Source organism: Cryptomeria japonica, chromosome 4 (genome assembly GCF_030272615.1).
Source record: "Cryptomeria japonica chromosome 4, Sugi_1.0, whole genome shotgun sequence".
NCBI lineage: Eukaryota > Viridiplantae > Streptophyta > Pinopsida > Cupressales > Cupressaceae > Cryptomeria > Cryptomeria japonica.
The window spans coordinates 236,746,836-236,759,521 of NC_081408.1; the positions used below are offsets into that span (position 1 = coordinate 236,746,836).

Consider the following 12,686-nt stretch of genomic DNA (forward strand, 5'->3'; position numbering starts at 1 on the left):
CATATTATGTCATATCACCCATTAGGATACCATATCACCCCTTACGACACCAAATTGTATTGTTATGGGTCATATTGTGTTCTAAAGGGTCATATTGTGTCATATGACCCCTTTAAGACACCATATGACTCCTTAGGACACAATATGACCCTTTATGACTCTATACATTTTTGTTATGGGTCATATGACCCCTTATGACACCATATGGTGTCGTTATGGGTCATATGACCCCTTATGAAACCATATGATGTCGTTAGGGGTCATATGGTGTCCTAAGGGGTCATGGGATACCATATGACCCCTTATGACACCATATTGGGTCGTTATGGGTCCTATGGTGTCATAACGGGTCATATTGTGATGGGATACCATATGATCCCTTATGACACCATATTGGGTCGTTATGGGTCCCATGGTGTCATAAGGGGTCATATTGTGTCTTATGACCCCTTTGGACACCATATGACCCCTTACAACACCAAATTGTGTCGTTATGGGTCATATTGTTACCTAAGGAGCCATATTGTGTCATATGACCTCTTTAAGACACCATATGACCCCTTAGGACACAATATGACTCTTTACGACTCTATATGGTGTCGTTATAGGTGATATGACCCCTTATGACACCATATGGTGTCGTTAGGAGTCATATGGTGTCCTAAAGTATCATGGGATACCATATGACCCCTAAGGACAACATATGACCCCTTATGATACCATATTGGATCGGTATGGGTCTTATTTTGTCCTAAGGGGTCATATTGTGTGTGTCCTCTGACACCTTAGGACTATTGGCATTATGTGAACCGGTATGAGGACATGATGACATTGTATGTTGTCATTGATGTCAATATGCTAAAGAGGAGAGAACCGGTATATGTGAGAACCGGTATGTTACCAAGAACCAGTATATGTAAGAACCGGTATAACACTGTGAACCGGTATATGTGTCAAAGTGAAGCGGTGTGTTTGTTTAAGCTGAATCGGCATGTGGTTATGGGAACCAACACATGGAAGCTTTGTATGACTACTGGTTGGTAGTCTCAACTTCAGGGTTTTCGGTTGAAGTCGCTCAAGCCTGTCTGACTCAATCGGTGACTTTGTGTGATGAGTTAGCATTGTAACGAAGAACAAATCGTGTTGCCACGACAGCCTTGTGCGTGTGAAGGATCTTGCATGAAGGAGATTGTTCCTATCTACCTCGGGAATGTGCGAAGTCTGTAAACGGTGATAATGCGTAATGGGTTATCAGCCGCCATAAATTGGTGGAAAACGAACGATGGAGAACGTCTTGAGATTGGATCAAGACTATTGTATTTAATACAATGTGCTCAACGGTCAGGATTGAACCGTTTGAATTCCTTAACCTAATAGGTTTAGGGTTTAGTGTTTATGCTACCAACACATCTGTTTCCTATAAGGTCGATGTTGTGTTTCTTTCTGAGGTTGTTGCCAAAAGTTGTGTGTGTGTATCCAAGTGAAGGGATACATGATTCTTGCTAGACCAGAAGAGAGAAGTGATACCTACAGAGTGTAAGTGCAGAAGGTGAAGAGGAGCTAAAGCGGATCTGCATTGGCATTGAGTGTTGTTACCAGATCATTGTAATACTTGTTGATCTCTAACCACCTCAATAGTTGAGAAATCCCTTAACAGGGTAGCTTTAACCGGCTTACTGTAAATCCTTTAACAAAGTGACTCAAAACCATTGAGTTCTTGAAATCCTCTAACAAGGTAACCTTTAACAGGGTTTAACTCTTAACCGGGTATTCTAGCCATCCCTTAACCGGGTGATCCCTAACAGGGTCGGTTCCTAACAGAACCTATTGTATCAGTCTTTAACCGGACAAAGCTCCTAACAGAGCAGACTTCTAAAGAGTTCAAAAACAGCTTGTGAATATTCATCCCCACCGTGGTTTTTCCCAGTTGGGTTTCCACGTGAAAAATTTGTGTGTCATGTGTGGTGTTATTCATGTGATGGTTTGAGTGATTTGTGTCTGAAGGTAAATCATGTTAATCTAGTTGTTTATATATCTTTGATGATAGATTACCTATTCATGCACTAGGGTGAAATGGAAATGAAGCATTAGATTGTATGAAAAGATAAGTGTCAACCAGTTTATGTTTGTCTCAATTATTTTGGGTTTTGTCGATTGTACTTTGTTTAAGACCGGTGTTACTGTTTGTCTATCAAAGCACAGTGTCTGCTGACAAACCGGTTTAGCATTGTGTTTTTGTCTGTACTAATTCACCCCCCTCTCAGTACCGGTTTGGTACTATCCGTTCATCATTGAGTTATCAAGAACACCATATGACCCCTTATGACACCAAATCGTGTCATTATGGGTCATATTGTGTCCTAAGGGGTCAAATTGTGTCATATGACCCCTTTAAGACACCATATGACCCATTAGGACACAATATGACCCTTTACGACTCTATGTGGTGTCGTTATGGGTCATATGACCCCTTATGACACCATATGGTGTCGTTAGGGTTCATATGGTGTCCTAAGGGGTCATGGGATACCATATGACCCCTAAGGACAACATATGACCCCTAAGGACAACATATTGGGTTTTTATGGGTCTTATGGGGTCATATTGTGTCCTACAACCCCTTAGGACACCATATGACCCCTTACAACACCAAATTGTGTTGTTATGGGTCATATTGTGTCCTAAGAGGTCATATTGTGTCATATGACTCCTTTAAGACTCCATATGACCCCTTAGGACACGATATGACCCTTTACGACTCTATACGGTGTCTTTATGGGTCATATGACCCCTTATGACACCATATGGTGTCGTGAGGGGTCATATGGTGTCCTAAGGGGTCATGAGATACCATATGACCCCTAAGGACAACATATGACCCCTTATGACACCATATTGGATCTTTATGGGTCCTATGGTGTCATAAGGGGTCATAATGTGTCCTAAGACTCCTTAGGACACCATATGACCCTTTACGACACCAAATTGTGTCATTATGAGTTATATTTTATCCTAAGGGGTCATATTGTGTCATACATGACCCTTTAAGACACCATATGACCCCTTAAAACACAATATGACCCTTTACAGCTCTATATGGTGTCGTTAGGGGTCATATGGTGTCCTAAGGGGTCATTAGATACCATATGACCCCTAAGAACAACATATGACCCCTTATGACACCATATGGGGTCATTATGGGTCCTATGGTGTCTTACAGGATCATATTATGTTCTACGACCCCTTAGGACAGCATATGACCCCTTACGATACCAAATCGTGTCGTTATGGATCATATTTTGTTTTAAGGAGTCATATTTTGTCCTAAGGGATCATATTGTGGCATGACCCCTTTAAGACACCATATGACCCCTTAGGACACAATATGACCCTTTACGACTCTATACGGTGTCATTATGGATCATATGACCACTTATGACACCATATGGTGTCGTTAGGGGTCATATGGTGTCCTAAGGGGTCATGGGGCACCATATGACCCCTAAGCACAACATATGACCCGTTATGACACCATATTGGGTCATTATGGGTCCTATGGTGTCCTAAGGGGTCATATTATATCGTAAGACCTCTTAAGACATCATATGACCCATTACGACACCAAATTGTGTCGTCATGCATCATATTATATCCTAAGTGGTCATATTGTGTCATATGACCCCTTTAAGACACCATATGACCCCTTAAGACACAATATGACCCTTTACAACCCCTTATGACATCATATGCTTTCGTTAGGGGTCATATGGTGTCCTAAAGGGCCATGGGACAACATATGACCCCTAAGGACAACATATAACCCCTAATGACACCATATTGGGTCGTTATGGGTCCTATGGTGTCTAAGGGGTCATATTGTGTCCTACAACCCCTGAAGACACCATATGACCCCTTACAACACCAAATTGTGTTGTTATGGGTCATATTGTGTCCTAAGGAGTCATATTGTGTCATACGACCCTTTTAAGACACCATATGACCCCTTAGGACACAATATGACCCTTTATGACTCTATACGGTGTCATTATGGGTCATATGACCCCTAATGACACCATATGGTGTGCTTATGGGCCATATGGTGTTCTAAGGGATCATGGGATACCATATGACCCCTAAGGACAACATATGACCCCTTATGACACCATATTGAGTCCTTATGGATCCTATGGTGTCCTAATGGGTCATATTGTGTCCCATGAACCCTTAGGACACCATATGACCCCTTACGACACCAAATTATGTCATTATAAGTCATATTGTTCCTTAAAGGTCCATATTGTGTAATATGACCCCTTTAAGACACCATATGACCCTTTACGACTCTATACAGTGTTGTTATGGGTCATATGACCCCTTATGACACCATATGGTGTCGTTAGAGGTCATATGGTGTCCTAAGGGGTCATGGGATACCATATGACCCCTAAGGACAACATATGACCCCTTATGACACCATATTGGGTCGTTTTGGGTCCTATGGTGTCCTAAGGGGTCATATTGTGTCCTATGACCCCTTAGGACACCATATGACCCCTTACGACACCAAATTGTGTCATTGGGTCATGTTGTGTCATATGACCCCTTTAAGACACCATATGACCCCTAAGGACAACATATGACCCCTTATGACACCATATTGGGTCATTATGGGTCCTATGGTGTCATATTGTGTCCTATGACCCCTTAGGACACCATATGACCCCTTACGACACCAAATTGTGTCGTTATGGGTCATATTGTGTCCTATTACCCCTTTAAGACACCATATGACCCCTTAGGACACAATATGACCCTTTATGACACCATATTGGGTCATTATGGGTCCTAAGGGGTCATATGACCCCTCTCCCCTAATCTTTCTCTCCCCCTCTCCCCTAATATTTCTCTCTCTCCCCCTTTCCCCTAATCTCTATCTCCCTCTCCCCTAATCTATCTCTCCCCTACCCCCTCCTCTCTCTCTCTCTCTCTCTCTCTCTCTCTCTCTCCCCCACCCTCCCGTAATCTCTCTCTCCCCCACCCTCCCGTAATCTCTCTCTCTCTCTCTCTCCCCTAATCTCCCTCTCTCCCTACCACCTCCCCCCTCTCTCCCCTAATCTCTCTCTCTCTCCACCTCCCCTAATCTCTCTCTCTCTAAATTATTAGTACTAAAATCGGATAACCGATTTCTGCCACTGCCATTAATGTAGCAATAGTAAAAAAAAAGGTAGCAACGGGAACTATTTTTGGGACCCCAAATTTATGCATTAAAATTGGATATCCGATTTTTGTAAATAAAAAAGAGCCTTGTGGGCCATTTTGTGGATTCCAATGGCCCACATTCTTCACATTCTAGTTTTTGTTGAGAATCACAGGTTTTCAGACATGTTGAGACAAATTTGTGCTTTTGAGAGATTCTTAAAGTCAAATCTTACATTATCAATCATTTAGGAGCATCTTTGTGGAGGTAAATGGGGAGTAGTAGTCGTCATAAGTCTAAACGCAAAAGAAAGCTTTCAAATGACCAAATTGAAGTGTATAGAGAAAGAGATAGAGAAGGTCATAGGAGGAGAAGACAAGGTATGTTAAATATTGCTAATGTTACTTCAAGTGAAGAGGAAATTGAATTTGAAAATGTTGAACAAGTTATTGAAAATGAAAATGTAGATTTTGAAAGTGAAAATGTTGAACATGTTGAAAATGTTGAAAGTGATAATGAAAATGCTCAACATGATGTGATAATGGAAACTAAAAATTTGGGAGTTGACAATGAAGGTGTCCATAATTTTGGTGTAAATATGAAATGTTTTGACATTGGAGGTGAAAATGTAGAAAATTTTGACATAGGAGGTGAACATGTGGAAAATTTTGACATTGGAGGTGAAAATTTGGAAAAAAATTGACATTGGAACTGGAATTGCTCAGCCAAGTGAACAATATGTAACACCTAATTACTTCATGAATGAAGACCCTCTCATGGATGAAAGACAAATTCCAAATCCAAGACCTTAAAGAACCCCAAAATGGTTACTTGAAATTGTTGAGAACATTATTGCGAATCTTGAAGGCAAGAGGTCAACAAGAACCATTCGATTGTGGGTCTACACAACTTTTTGACCAAAATTTTAGCAATAAGACATTGACCGAGCAATGCCAACTTTTTGTTCAATTGCTAAAGATCATAAAGATGAGACCATTGCTAAACAAATTGAAGATTCATATGAACAAGAAGATGGAGAGAAATTCTATTATTGCCAAAAATCTATTTGATGCTCTCAATTCTATTGGAAAGAATACCAAGGAAAGAGATAAGAGAGTCGCTCGAAGAGTGATTACAACCTCCTTAGTAAGCCATCAATTGAGGAGGGCTTGTCAAATGAGACAAACTTGTGTTGATTTGAACATAAACCGTAAAAATTTGGATAGAGCACTTGCATGAAGACAAAGACTTGACGATCCACTTCAACATGATACATGGCCTTTTGGTGGGAGGCTTCCACATGTTGATAGAAAGTTGATTGACAACGTGAAGGAGGAGATTCAACAATTTTGGCACTCTAATTATAGAGTATCACCCAATATAAAGGATGTTTTGAAATTAAGAATCAGCAATCGAGAATGCACACCGCATCTCAAACATTTCTTGGAATCAATCCAAACAATGTTGTACGAAAAAAATTGTGAAGTACATCCAACTTTGCAAATATCACAAAGGGCCTTTGAATCTTTGAAGCCATTTTATTGTGTACCTCTTAAGATTCATAATACTTATTGTTGCAAGTACCATGTGGAGTTTTCAATGTACCATGAACTTTTATGCCATATTCGTTCTATGATGCATACTAATGAGATGTTGCAGGAGTGTGGTGCAATGCTATTTCTGAGATCATCAAGAGACTTGCAAGATCTATTTTTATGCCTTAGAGATGATGGTTGCTATTTCTATATAAATGATTATTTGAATGAGAAGTGCTCACAATATGGTGAGTTGTCAAAGTTTGTTTCATGTTTTCATGAGGGCAACAAACATGAGTTTGGAAAGAATTATGTTGAGAAAAAAAGATATGAGACAATGAAATATACTTTGAAGAGTGGAGGTGAAGGTTTTGGATGCGAATTACTCTCAAGAAAAGTGAGTTTTGCTTATTTTATTTTGGATTTTAAGGAAAATCTTTTCTACAAGTATGCAAGGCACACCCATAGGTCTCAGTGGTTGGATCAATAGTTCAGGATGTGTAAGAACTCTTTCTCGATTGGCACTATTGTATCGGTGGTTGATTTTGCAGAGAACTATACATTGCAACCACATAATGAGGTATAGTCTTTGTACTAGAATTCAATCCAGATTGCTATTTTTGTTTACATTACATATAGACATGCTCCTAATAGTACAGAAGAGGACAGGAAGATAATCAAGGAGTGTCATTTTTATATGAGTGATAATAGATCACACTCCTCCGAATATGTGCAACATTCTTTCGAGAATTTTTTTTGAGTTCTTGCATGAGAAAGATATTGCAATTGACCGACATATCATATTGTCAGATAAATGTACGGGTCAATTCAAGAATGCCCGTATGTTTTATTGGTTGAGTATAATGCATGTAGAGAGGTGTATACCTCATATTTGGTGTTTTTTTAAGGAAGGGCATGGGAAGGGGGAGCATGATGGAGCAGGTGCATGTTTGAAGAGAGATCTAGGTAAGGAGCAACTGAGAATTTCAGGTGCAAATTTCTCTGATGCACTTTCTATTGTTGATTGGTGTAGTTCAACATTGTCACATGGAGGTACTCTTGATTTAGCAATGACTAGATTCTTTTGGTTGGTTGAAGAGGGCACAGTGGGATACAAATTGGATTGTCAAACAATTAAAGATTCTTCAAAGATGCATTCATTTCTCAGCTCAGACGCAAATACACGGACCATTTGGACACGAGCGTTGACTTGTTTTTGTCAGAGTTGTGTTCGGTGTGATTGGGATCAATGCGAGTCAAGTGAGTGGGTTGATACATGGGTTCCACAATATCTAATTCCTTTATCTCAAACAATATGCTTGTCAAATGATGACATGGAAAGTTCACTTGAGTATGACCATCTATTAGATCTTGTACAACCAGGAAATGTTTTCACAGTTGTTGCACCGCAAGGGAATGAAGAGAGGTCAAAATATTGGTTGGCACGATGTGTACAAGGAAAATAGAAGCTAATAAAACCAGTGACAGATGATTATGGATTCACATATCCTACAGGTTCAGTTGTCATTGTGGGAACTTGGTTGCGAACATACATGATTAGAAAGAATGGCATACCTGGATTTGAAGATTATGAGAGACACAAAACCATTCTCATGTATTCACACCTTATTATAGGTACAAATGTCAAGTTGTTGAAGCAACAAGCAAAACCAAAGTCCAAAGACCTATGGACAATGACTATTGTTGATCATGAAGCAATACTGGATACTCTGAAGTAAAAAGATGACCCTTCGGGCATACTTGAGTAGTAGGTCTTTAATGGTGCCTTACTTTTTTTATCATGCATTTCATTTCAAACAATGATCATAAAACCTTAATGTTAAAGTTTGTTACGTTTATATTAAGGATGTGTTCAAAATGCAGGTCTATTGGTGAATGTTTTTTTTTTGCAACACAATTTTTGCATGCACATAGCGGGTACACTCGTTATAATTTGAAGGGACCTATTTTTGCAACACGGCTTATTATCATGCATTTGATGAGATTTACAATTTTTAATAATAGACAACACTATTTGATAATTTTTGATGATATAATTATCGCAAAACCTTATGCTCATGCAGGTCTTTTTGATAATATAAAACACTACCCCATTATGATTTTTGCGTCAACATAGTCATGGGTTCTCTTGATATAATTCGAAGGGATGTATTTTTATGGTATATAATCCCACCTTTTCATGTATTATCATGCATTTCAATTGAAGTGATTATCATAAAGCCTTTATGTTCATGCATGCATTTTATGTGTAGACTAACAATTCTTAAAAATACAGGTTCATGCTAGATCATTCGTCGTTGACTAGTTTACTCTTGGTAATGGTACATATTCTCTGGGGTTATCAATATTTAGCTACTTTTTAAGTTTTCTTTTCAAGAACTGCAAAAATTTACAGCCAAACACAACACTGTATGCTCTGTGTGTATTAATGAGATAAATTTTGTGTGTAAACACTAAATCCCTCACTTTGTCAATGTGATTAAATTTTGTAAACTTTCACACACTATGTCAAGTGAATGTATTGCCATTTAGAAATGACAATATCTACCATCATCTTCAACCATGCAGAGAAATGCAGTGAGAAGGGCTTTAATCAACATGTTTCTATCTTCAAAGTTATGCTTGTAGACTTTGTAGAGAAACTAGTAAGTTTTGTAATTATAAAATCTTGTACGTCTTTAAAATGTTTCAAATGATCTATTTATAATTTCACAAAATAATTTGTATTGTGTTATAATTTGTTTCTTATAGCACATTCATTTTGCATAAAAAGGTTGTTTATTTTGGTCTTCATTTATATGGAGGCATTGCTCTACATAGGCTTTTCTCTTAGGACATGAGGATGTCTGATGCAGATGAAGTGGGATGTTGTATTTGTATATGGATGTGAATTGATGTAACTTTTTTATGATGATATACGGTGTCCATGAGCAAACTGGTTTAGTTATATTGATGATATACAATGTATTTATACATGAGTGCATTGGTGTAGTTGTATTGATAATGATGAAAAATCATGTTTGCATATTCGTTCATGGATGTCACATGCAAGTTTAATGGTAATTATGTGTATACAATACATGGAAATATTCGTTCATTGAATGAGACTGACGGATTTTTCGCCAACTGATAAAATGTTGCCCTAATAAAACCATAGGGAATCTTGAAAAACTGAGATAGGCTTTTGTAGGGAGCCCTTTCATGGCCCTGTAGGTTCAAATAGATCGTTTGCAGGTACCACAGATTCCGAGTTAGGGCCAGTCAAAGTTTGACAATTTTTAGCACTTAGGGTGCTCAAGGGACGACGACTGTAGGGTATGACCCTAAGCGTTCGACCGAGTGGGGGGGGGGACGGGGGGCAAATAAGAGAATGCATAGGGTAATAATGCCTAATTGAACATGTTGAAATTGATGGTTCGTGATCACAATGAGAAAAATGAGAAATTGGCCACGCGACAACATTTGATTGAATGAGACTGACGATTTTTTCACCAACGAAAAAAATGTTGCCCTAATAAAACCGTAGGGAATCTTGAAAAACTGAGATAGGCTTTTGTAGGGACCCCTCTCATGGCCCCCTAGATTCAAACAAATCATTCACAAGTGCCACCGATTCTAAGTTAGGGCCTATCAAAGTTTGACTATTTTTAGCACTTAGGGTGCTCAAGGGACAACACCGGCAGGGTATGACCCTGAGCGTTCGACCGAATGGGGGGGGGAATAAGAGCATGCATAGGGTAATAATGCCTAACTAAACATGTCAAAACCGACGATTCATCATCACGACGAGCAGAACGAGAAATTGGTCACGCGACAACATTTGATTGAATGAGATTGACAATTTTTTTGCCAACTAAAAAAATGTTACCCTAATAAAACCGTAGGGAATCTTGAAAAAATGAGATAAAATTTTGTAGGGACCCCTCTCGTGGCCCCGTAGGTTCAAATAGATCATTCACAGGTGCCTTGAATTCCGAGTTAGGGTCCGTCAAAGTTTGACAATTTTTAGCACTTTGGGTGCTCAAGGGACGACACCGGTAGGGTATGACCTCGAGTATTCAACCGAGTGGGGGGAGGAAATATGAGTATGCATAAGGTAATAATGCCTAACTAGACATGTTGGAACTGATGGTTCATGATCACAATGAGCAGAACAAGAAATTGGCCACGCGACAACATTTTATTGAATGAGATTGACAATTTTTTTGCCAACTGAAAAAATGTTACCCTAATAAAACCATAGGGAATCTTGAAAAACCGAGATAGGCTTTTGTAGGGACCCCTCTCGTGGCCTTGTAGGTTCAAACTGATTGTTCGAAGGTGCCACGGATTTTGAGTTAGGGCTCGTCAAAGTTTGACAATTTTTAGCACTTAGGGTTCAAGGGACGACGCCTGTAGGGTATGACCCCAAGCGTTCGACCGAGTTGGGCGGAAGAAATAGGAGCATGCATAGGGTAATAATGCCTAATTAGACATTTTGAAACCGACGGTTCATGATCATGACAAGCTGAATGAGAAATTGGCCACGCGACAACATTTGATTGGATAAGAGTGACGATTTTTTCGCCAACTAAAAAAATGATGCCCTAATAAAACTGTAGGGAATCTTGAAAAACTGAGATAAGCTTTTGTAGGGACCCCTCTCATGGCCCTGTAGGTTCAAACAGATTGTTCGTAGGTGCCACGAATTCCGAGTTAGGGCCCGTCAAAGTTTAACAATTTTTAGCACATAGGGTGCTCATGGGACGATGCCGGTAGGGTAGGACCCTGAGCATTCAACCATGTGGGTGGGCAGGGGGGGAAAATAGGAGAATGTATAGAGTAATAATTCCTAACTAGACATGTCGGAACCAATGGTTCGTGATCACGACGAGCCGAACAAGAAATTGGTCACGCAACAACATTTGATTGAATGAGACTGACGATTTTTTCGTCAACTGAAAAAATGTTGCCCTAATAAAACCATAGGGAATCTTGAAAAACCGTCTTAGGATTTTGTAGGGACCCCTCTCGTAGCCCTATAGGTTCAAACGGATCATTCACAGGTGCCACAGATTTCGAGTTAGGGCCCGTCAAAATTTGACTTCTTTAGCACTTAGGGTGCTCAAAGGATGACGCCAGTAGGGTATGACCCCGAATGCTCAACCGAGTGGGGGGGAAAATAGGAGCATGCATAGGGTAAGAATGACTAACTGAACATGTCAGAACTGACAATTTGTGGTCACGACGAGCAGAACGAGATGATGATGAGCAGAACAATCTTGAGGGATTTTGCCAATATGAGTAACCTATGACTAGACATAACAAATATTGGTCTAGATGACCTTATTACATAAAAAATGATTATATTTAACCTTATTTACATTGAGAATCCATCAAAATACTTGTCTTCCAAATTTGACCTCATGGAGGCCTAATGAGAAAGGAGGTCATTAAATTTGGTGAAGTTGTCGAAGGCAACCAAATTTAACACTTAGGATTTAGATGAAATGAATTATATATAATCTGAAGATTATACAAACAACACTTACGATGAAATGAAATGAATTGTATTGTTCATTAAATAACTATTATTAACCATTGTTAATTATTGGATTGAAGATTAAAGTTTAAAAGGATAACACCATGCACACATGAGCAACAATTTATATGATCAAATATCAACTTTTGTATATATGAAAATGTCAAATGATTACAAGTGTATGTCCATATAGAAATATGACATCAACGACAACTCAAACAAAATGTATGTCTATATACGTGAATGTATGTCCATACAAAATATACATGCCAACTAGACATGTAAGCATCCCAAAACTATCTATAACATCCTAAGCTACTGATGGATCATCAAAATCGATCCTCTTCACCGCACTGCTAGGCTCTGAAGGATCCTGCGCAAGAAAAAACAAACACACATGTCAACAAGGATG

The 12,686-nt window shown here is 39.1% G+C and overlaps 1 protein-coding gene across 10 annotated transcripts in view; it reads right to left on the reverse strand.

Annotated features, from left to right (window-relative positions):
* Nucleotides 1-12,475: 12,475 nt before the first annotated feature.
* Nucleotides 12,476-12,686, reverse strand: part of LOC131064797 (dynamin-2A) — a 28,791-nt gene continuing 28,580 nt past the window's right edge. For all 10 annotated transcript variants that reach the window (XR_009372298.1, XR_009372297.1, XR_009372296.1 and 7 more), the window contains one exon: nucleotides 12,476-12,647. The gene's annotated coding sequence lies outside the window, so the exon portion shown is untranslated. The remainder of the gene's footprint in view (nucleotides 12,648-12,686) is intronic.